The following is an 8,799-nucleotide window of genomic DNA, read 5'->3' as shown; positions in this document are numbered from 1 at the left end:
ACATTTTTGTACTTCCTCCTTTCATCGATCAATTGAAGTATTCCTTCTGTTACCCCTGGTTTCTTCGCAGTTACCTTCTTTGTACTTAGACTTTCCTTTCCAACTTCTGTGATGGCCCGTTTTAGAGATACCCATTCCTCTTCAACTGTACTGCCTACTGAGCTATTCCTTATGGCTGTATATATAGCCTTAGAGAACTTCAACCGTATCTAGTCATTCCTTAGTACTTCCGTATCCCACTTCTTTGTGTATTGATTCTTCTTCACTAATCTTTTAAAAGTCAGCCAACTCTTCATCGCTACTATACTATGATCTGAGTCTATGTCTGCTCCTGGGTACACCTTGCAATCCAGTATCAGATTTCGGAATCTCTGTCTGACCATGATGTAATATAACTGAAATCTTCCCGTGTTACTTGGCCTGTTCTAAGTATACCTCCACCTCTTATTATTCTTGAACAGAGTATTCGCTATTACTAGCTGAAACTTGTTACAGAATCAGTTAGTCTTTTTCCTGTCTGATTCCTTGTACCAAGCCCATATTCTCCTGTAACCTTTTCTTCTACTCTTTCTCCTACAACTGAAGTCTAATCTCCCATGACTATTAGATTTTCATCTCCCTTTATGTACTGTATTACCCTTTCAATATCCTCATACACTTTCTCTATCTCTTCATCTTCAGCTTGCGACATCGGCATATATACCTGAACTATCATTGTCGGTGTTGGTTTGCTGCCGATTCTGATAAGAACAACTCTATCACTGAACTGTTCACAGTAACATACTCTCTGGCCTACCTTCCTATTCATAACGAATCCTACTCCCGTTATACCATTTTCTGCTGCTATTGATATTACCCCATACTCATCTGGCCAGAAATCCTTGTCTTCTTTCCATTTCACTACACTGACCCCTACTATATTTAGTTTGAGCCTTTGCATTTCCCTTTTCAGATTTTCTAGTTTCCCTATCACGTTCAAGCTTCTGACATTCCACGCTTCGACTCGTAGAACGTTATCCTTCCATTGATTATTCAATCTTTTCTCATGGTAACCTCCCTCTTGGCAGTCCCCTCCCGGAGATCCGAATGGTGGGACTATTCCAGAATCTTTTGCCAATGGAGAGATCATCATGACACTTCTTCAATTCAGGCCACACGTCCTGTGGATACACGTTACGTATCTTTAATGCAGTGGTTTCCATTGCCTTCTGCATCGTCATGCCGTTGATCATTGCTGATTCTTCCACCTTTAGGAGCTGTTTCCCACCCCTAGGACAAGAGAGTGCCCTGAACCTCTGTCCATTCCACTGCCCCCTTTGACAAGGCCATTGGCAGAATGAGGGGTGACTTCTTATGCTGGAAGTCTTAGGCCGCCAATGCTGATTGTTAATCAAAATTTAAGAAGCAGCGGGATTCGAACCCAGGACCGAAGACGTTTTGATTATGAATCAAAGGCACTTTTTAAATAAGGTGCCACAAAAATGAGAACTTCAGAAACCAGTTTCATACAATGGTATTATACTTCGTAAATAACGTTTTCTGCACTACTTCGCGTTTTTTCCAAGACTTGTCACAATCTGCAGTGATATTCGCCGTATAAGATCGATAAAATAATCTGGAAAGTTGGTATCACAATCCACAAGAAAATGTGTTTCCTAGACGTACAATTACTGTGTCTACCCTGTACTCTTGAAACAGGAGTAGTGTTTTTCTTAGTTGTTGAAATGTTTCCTGCTACCAATCGAATTTTTTCCGTTTGTCTTATGTGGTATGCTAGTCCCAGTGTAAAGTGTGTTTTATTATTGTATTACGTTTTAAGTGTGATGCCTGATGCAATGTACACTGAGGTGACAAAAGTCATGGGTTACCTCATCGTATTGTGTGAGACTGCCTTTTGCCCAGTGTAGTGCAGCATGACTCAACAAAACGTTGTAAGTCACCTGCAGAAATAATGAGCCATGCTGCCTCTACAGCCATCCATAATTACGAAAGTGTTGCCAGTGCAGGATTTTGTGCACCAACAAAGCTCTCAATTATGTCCCATCAGTGTTCAATCAGATTAATGTTTGGCGACCTGGTTGGCCAAATCATTCGCTCGAATCGTCCAGAATTATCTTCAAACCAATTGCGAACAACTGTGGCCCAGTGACATGGTGCATTGACATCCAAAAAAATTCCATAGTTGTTTGGGAATATGAAGTCTATGAATGGCTGCAAATGGCCTCCAGGTAGCTGAACATAACCATTTCCAGTCAATAATACTTTCAGTTGGACGAGAAGATCCAGCCCATTCCAAGTAAACACAGCTCACACCATGATGGAGCCACCACCAGCTAACTAAGTGCCTTGGTGATAACATGAGTCCATGGCGTCGTAGGGTCTCCACCACACCCAAACCCTACTATCACCTCTTACCAACTGAAATCGGGACTCATCTGATCAGGTTATGGTTTCCCAGTGGCTGGCTGGCTCTGAGCACTATGGGACTTAACATCTATGGTCATCAGTCCCCTAGAACTTAGAACTACTTAAACCTAACTAACCTAAGGACAGCACACAACACCCAGCCATCACGAGGCAGAGAAAATCCCTGACCCCGCCGGGAATCGAACCCGGGAACCCGTGGGTGGGAAGCGAGAACGCTACCGCACGACCACAAGATTCGGGCTATGGTTTCCCAGTCTTCTAGCGTCCCACCAATACGGTTATCACCCCAGGAGAGGTGCTGCAGGAGATGTCATGGTGTTAGCGAAGGCACTTGCATTGATCATCTGCTACCATAGCCCATTAATCCCAAATATCGCGACATTGTCCTAACGGATACGTTCGTTGTATGTCCCACATTGATTTTGTGCGGTTATTTCATTCAATTTTGCTTGTCTGTTACCACTTACAGCTCTGCTCAAACCCTGTTGCTCTCTTTTGTTAAGTGAAAGCCGTCAGCCACCATATTGTCCATGGTGAGAGTAATCCCTGAAGTTTGGTATTCTTGTCAAACTCTTGGCACTGTGGGTCCCAGAACACTGAAATCCCTACTGATTTCCGAAATGGTATGTCCCAAGCATCTAGCTCCAACTTCCATTCTGCATTCAAACTCCATCGTGTGGCCATTATCACAATGGAAAGCTTTTCACATGAATTATCTGAGTACAAATGACGGCTCTGCATTTTATACCTCGTGTACTTGATACAACTGTCATCTGTATATGTGCATATCACTATCCAATGACTTTTGCGCCGCAGAGTATGTGAGCTGCGGCATCTGGGCACAATAAATTGATGAATGGTACAGTAGATGTCAGGAACAGTCAGAGGCATGCCTTGCTCCTGCATTAACACTACAGCGCCCATATTTAGAGCCTCTGTGTATAGGATCCCTAATTATCACTGCCATGGGAGAGGAATAGTGACAGAAAGATAGCACCAATTCCTTCCTCCAGCTGGCACCATTACCCATGTGTTGTATTTGTATGAAAACAGGCATGTCACACACTACAAAATTGGCAGCGCTCAGAGACAAATAAATGTCATCCAACTAGTCCTACAGGCAGCACCACTAAAAATCGTCAGCTTGTCATGGCCAAATTTTAGCATAATGTAAACATGCAAAAATTATATTGAACATTGTCCTTTTGTACACTGGTAAATGAGTAAGTAATTGTAGTTACGAAGTGTGCAACATTCTCTTATGCAAACACTCATGTGCAACGCTTCACTTATACATTTCCCTTCGAAATTTCGTGAGTACAATCATTCTCATATTTGGCTCTAGCTATAAGACAAGATGCATCATTAATTATAAGCCTTTCGTGTTTGTGTTACATTACAGTCGCCACGCCATTGCAGTAGCTCACACATAGCAAACATCACACTTAAGATTTTTCAATACAGTTAGAAAACACACTTGATGATGGGAATTATTTGCCTTAATGTGTCTTGTGTAAAATAAATAAAAATTGTAAATGCTAGATATGATTAAAAAATAATTTTTTTCGTTGCAAGCTGATTTTGTAATGAATAAATTGAAACTAAAACCAAACCTAAATTAGCTTTGCTGCCCAAAGTAACTTCTAGACTAATGGAAAGTGTTGCAACAATTCTCTGATTGTTGTGTGTTAATCCTAAGAATTTCTTCTGGCCACAAGAAATGCATCAGTGAACCTATAAATGAAAGAAAGATAGACACCGTTTGTGATGAAACTACAGGCAGAGTAGGATGTTATGTTTTCATTGTCCTTTTTCAACTGCCCGATGCACAAGAATGGAAGTTACTCCTCACTGCTGTGAAATTCGCAGAATCAGCATATACAATAAACTGTTCTCAAATAATGTTAAACAAATTTCATGAACACAAGATGGCTAAGGATGCTGTATGTGTGTTTGTAAGTGAAAGAACTACAAACACAACTTTTTGTTATGAAACTTTGAAGGTCATTATTGGCAACCATCTAAACAAAGCACAATGTTGGAGACATTAGTTTTGTTTAATTAGCAAATGCTACACAACAATTACTTTCAATTTAATTGAAGCTGTGATAATGTGAAATAAGCATTTGGAATTCGAAAAATGGAAATTTAAATGTAACCAAACTTTTTCCAGTGCCTCATTGCAAAATCTGGTTTGGATCAGTGTTTTATTTGTAAAGCTACTTCTTAGATGCAGGCAAAACGGAATACAGACGTCTCAAAAATGATATCGACAGGAAGTGCAAAATGGATAAGCAGGGATGGCTAGAGGACAAATGTAAGGATGTAGAGGCTTGTCTCACTACGGGGTAGGATAGATACTGCCTACAGGAAAATTAAAGAGACCTTTGGAGAGAAGAGAACCACTTGTATGAATATCAAGAGCTCAGATGGCAACCCAGTTCTAAGCAAAGAAGGGAAGGCAGAAAGGTGGAAGGAGTATATAGAGGGTTTATACAAGGGCGATGTACTTGAGGACAATATTATGGAAATGGAAGAGGATGTAGATGAAGACGAAATGGGAGATAAGATACTGCGTGAAGAGTTTGACAGAGCACTGAAAGACCTGAGTCGAAACAAGGCCCCGGGAGTAGACAACATTCCATTTGAACTACTGATGGCCTCGGGAGAGCCAGTCATGACAAAACTCTACCATCTGGTGAGCACGATGTATGAGACAGGCGAAATACCCTCAGACTTCAAGAAGAATATAATAATTCCAATCCCAAAGAAAGCAGGTGTTGACAGATGTGAAAATTACCGAACTATCAGTTTAATAAGTCACAGCTGCAAAATACTAACGCGAATTCTTTACAGACGAATGGAAAAACTGGTAGAAGCCGACCTCGGGGAAGATCAGTTTGGATTCCGTAGAAATGTTGGAACACGTGAGGCAATACTGACCTTACGACTTATCTTAGAAGAAAGATTAAGAAAAGGCAAACCTACATTTCTAGCATTTGTAGACTTAGAGAAAGCTTTTGACAATGTTAACTGGAATACTCTCTTTCAAATTCTGAAGGTGGCAGGGGTAAAATACAGGGAGCGAAAGGCTATTTACAGTTTGTACAGAAACCAGATGGCAGTTATAAGAGTCGAGGGGCATGAAAGGGAGGCAGTGGTTGGGAAAGGAGTAAGACAGGGTTGTAGCCTCTCCCCGATGTTATTCAATCTGTATATTGAGCAAGCAGTAAAGGAAACAAAAGAAAAATTTGGAGTAGGTATTAAAATTCATGGAGAAGAAGTAAAAACTTTGAGGTTCGCCGATGACATTGTAATTCTGTCAGAGACAGCAAAGGACTTGGAAGAGCAGTTGAACGGAATGGACAGTGTCTTGAAAGGAGGATATAAGATGAACATCAACAAAAGCAAAACGAGGATAATGGAATGTAGTCAAATTAAGTCGGGTGATGCTGAGGGAATTAGATTAGGAAATGAGACACTTAAAGTAGTAAAGGAGTTTTGCTATTTAGGGAGTAAAATAACCGATGATGGTCGAAGTAGAGAGGATATAAAATGTAGACTGGCAATGGCAAGGAAAGCGTTTTTCAAGAAGAGGAATTTGTTAACATCGAGTATAGATTTAAGTGTCAGGAAGTCGTTTCTGAAAGTATTTGTATGGAGTGTAGCCATGTATGGAAGTGAAACATGGACGATAACTAGTTTGGACAAGAAGAGAATAGAAGCTTTCGAAATGTGGTGCTACAGAAGAATGCTGAAGATAAGGTGGGTAGATCACGTAACTAATGAGGAGGTATTGAATAGGATTGGGGAGAAGAGAAGTTTGTGGCACAACTTGACTAGAAGAAGGGATCGGTTGGTAGGACATGTTTTGAGGCATCAAGGGATCACAAATTATCATTGGAGGGCAGTGTGGAGGGTAAAAATCGTAGAGGGAGACCAAGAGATGAATACACTAAGCAGATTCAGAAGGATGTAGGTTGCAGTAGATACTGGGAGATGAAGAAGCTTGCACAGGATAGAGTAGCATGGAGAGCTGCATCAAACCAGTCTCAGGACTGAAGACCACAACAACAACAACACTTCTTAGATATTGTAGACTTCTTTATGTGGTCATAAATGAGAGACACAAGCAACAGTGGTATAAGTTTTATACACAACTTGGTAGACAGACTGAACAGCATTTACGTAAATATCGTTTTTGTGAAATATCATGCATGCCATGGGGCTTCTAACTTTACTTGAGTACTCAAAGTATCCGAAGTCACATCTACTTTAACCAAAACTTGATAATCTAGAATCAAATTTGGAAACTATATATGAAAGACAGTTTTCACAAACCACACAGCAAATTTTGTATTCTCTAAATATTTTAGAACAAGATGTATGAAGATGTGTGTTTGACATGGCAGCTAATTTTGCAAAGAGCAAACTGACTACGCTGCAAAGCAAAGACTCAGTTTATAAGGGGTTTCAGGCTATAGCTCAGACATTTTATCTTAGAAATAGTGAAAAAGAAGCTTAAATTGAGATCTTTTTATGGTCTTCAATGACATGCACTTTCAGTGGGCATGGCCATTTTAAAAATTTTTAGAAAATATGTAATAGAAAGTTCCAAAGTTGATATTACGAACGTTTTGTGTGCCATTTGGACTGAGCGAGAGAATGAAATGTTTGCTATGCATTCTTTAGATTGGTTGTGGATTCCAAGAAGCAATGTCAACTGTGAGCAGATTTTATCTCACTATAATATAACATTCATCGATAGAAGATGTAATTTCCCAGAATGCAACGCTGAGATTTATACAATCTTTCCTTTTGATAAATAAATATGCAGCTTTTACAAACTCAGTTGTAAAATACCTGTGTTATTTCTTACCTCAAAGAAATTGACTGAACAGTAGTAACATTTAATAAAGCACATGCCAACTGTAAGATATACTGGTAAAAGGATGCAACCTGATTCCTATAAATTTATACATCCAATTATGGCCAGAAAACAGATGCTAATTTCGCCAAAAATAGTTGCAAATTTTGCCATAAGTAGATACTTCATGTACAGGTCCAAAATGCCATAATATTTTCTGGCAGTGTAGATAAAAAGAAAACTATTTATTCTACAGAAGAGAGGAGTCAGAGTATTGCATTAAGTTGATAAATAAACATATTACAGCAGTGTTTTCAGGAACATAGGGAATCTGGTGCTTCTGTATCAACAATACATTTACTCCCTGTTGGAATATGTGTTTCATAAACAGAGAGAATTATATGTGAGCTGTACAATTTACTAACGCAATATTAAATGTAAAATTTTTTCAGTAGCAACTGAATCTCTTTCTAGAATTCAGAATGGACTTTTATTTTCTGGTGCAAAATCTTACAAGAGTTGGCTTGCAGACTTTAGGCAGGGATCTGAAAAATCCAAAAACAAAGTTAAAGATATGTCATTGGCGACGTCTATAATTTATTGAATTTTAAAAATATCACTTGTAACTTGATATATTATGTAACTGAGATATTACATTTATCTTCATCAAATCCTTATTCAGGACACTGTATATAGCATTTTATAAAATGCTATGATAAATAAACATATTACAGCAGTGTTTTCAGGAACATAGGGAATCTGGTGCTTCTGTATCAACAATACATTTACTCCCTGTTGGAATATGTGTTTCATAAACAGAGAGAATTATATGTGAGCTGTACAATTTACTAACGCAATATTAAATGTAAAATTTTTTCAGTAGCAACTGAATCTCTTTCTAGAATTCAGAATGGACTTTTATTTTCTGGTGCAAAATCTTACAAGAGTTGGCTTGCAGACTTTAGGCAGGGATCTGAAAAATCCAAAAACAAAGTTAAAGATATGTCATTGGCGACATCTATAATTTATTGAATTGTAAAAATATTACTTGTAACTTGATATATTATGTAACTGAGATATTACATTTATCTTCATCAAATCCTTATTCAGGACACTGTATATAGCATTTTATTATCAGGTATTATCTTGCTCAGTGATTGTTTGGATATTGCTGACAAAAATTCTAAATCTTTCTAACTTCTTCCTGTCGCCAGGAATCACAAGCCACTATCAGGAATTCATGCAGTGAAATACTCTCCTCATGCAATTATTTTGCTGTGTTACGTGAGGAGTTATGGGGTAGATAGATATTTATATGTCTCCATGTACATTCGTAAATAATTTCGCCACTCACCGGTTTCACTGTGCAACTAATGAAGTAGATGTATGAGTAAATTGCCGTCGCTTAAGAAGTCATGTGAACACAAAGCACAGTAGAATATCTTGTGTGGTGTCACCGCCAGACACCACACTTGCTAGGTGGTAGCCTTTAAATCGGCCGCGGT

The sequence above is a fragment of the Schistocerca cancellata genome, chromosome 1, assembly GCF_023864275.1.
Source record: "Schistocerca cancellata isolate TAMUIC-IGC-003103 chromosome 1, iqSchCanc2.1, whole genome shotgun sequence".
Lineage (NCBI taxonomy): Eukaryota > Metazoa > Arthropoda > Insecta > Orthoptera > Acrididae > Schistocerca > Schistocerca cancellata.
The sequence above is the reverse complement of the archived record's forward strand: the minus strand, read 5'-3'. Positions refer to the sequence as shown.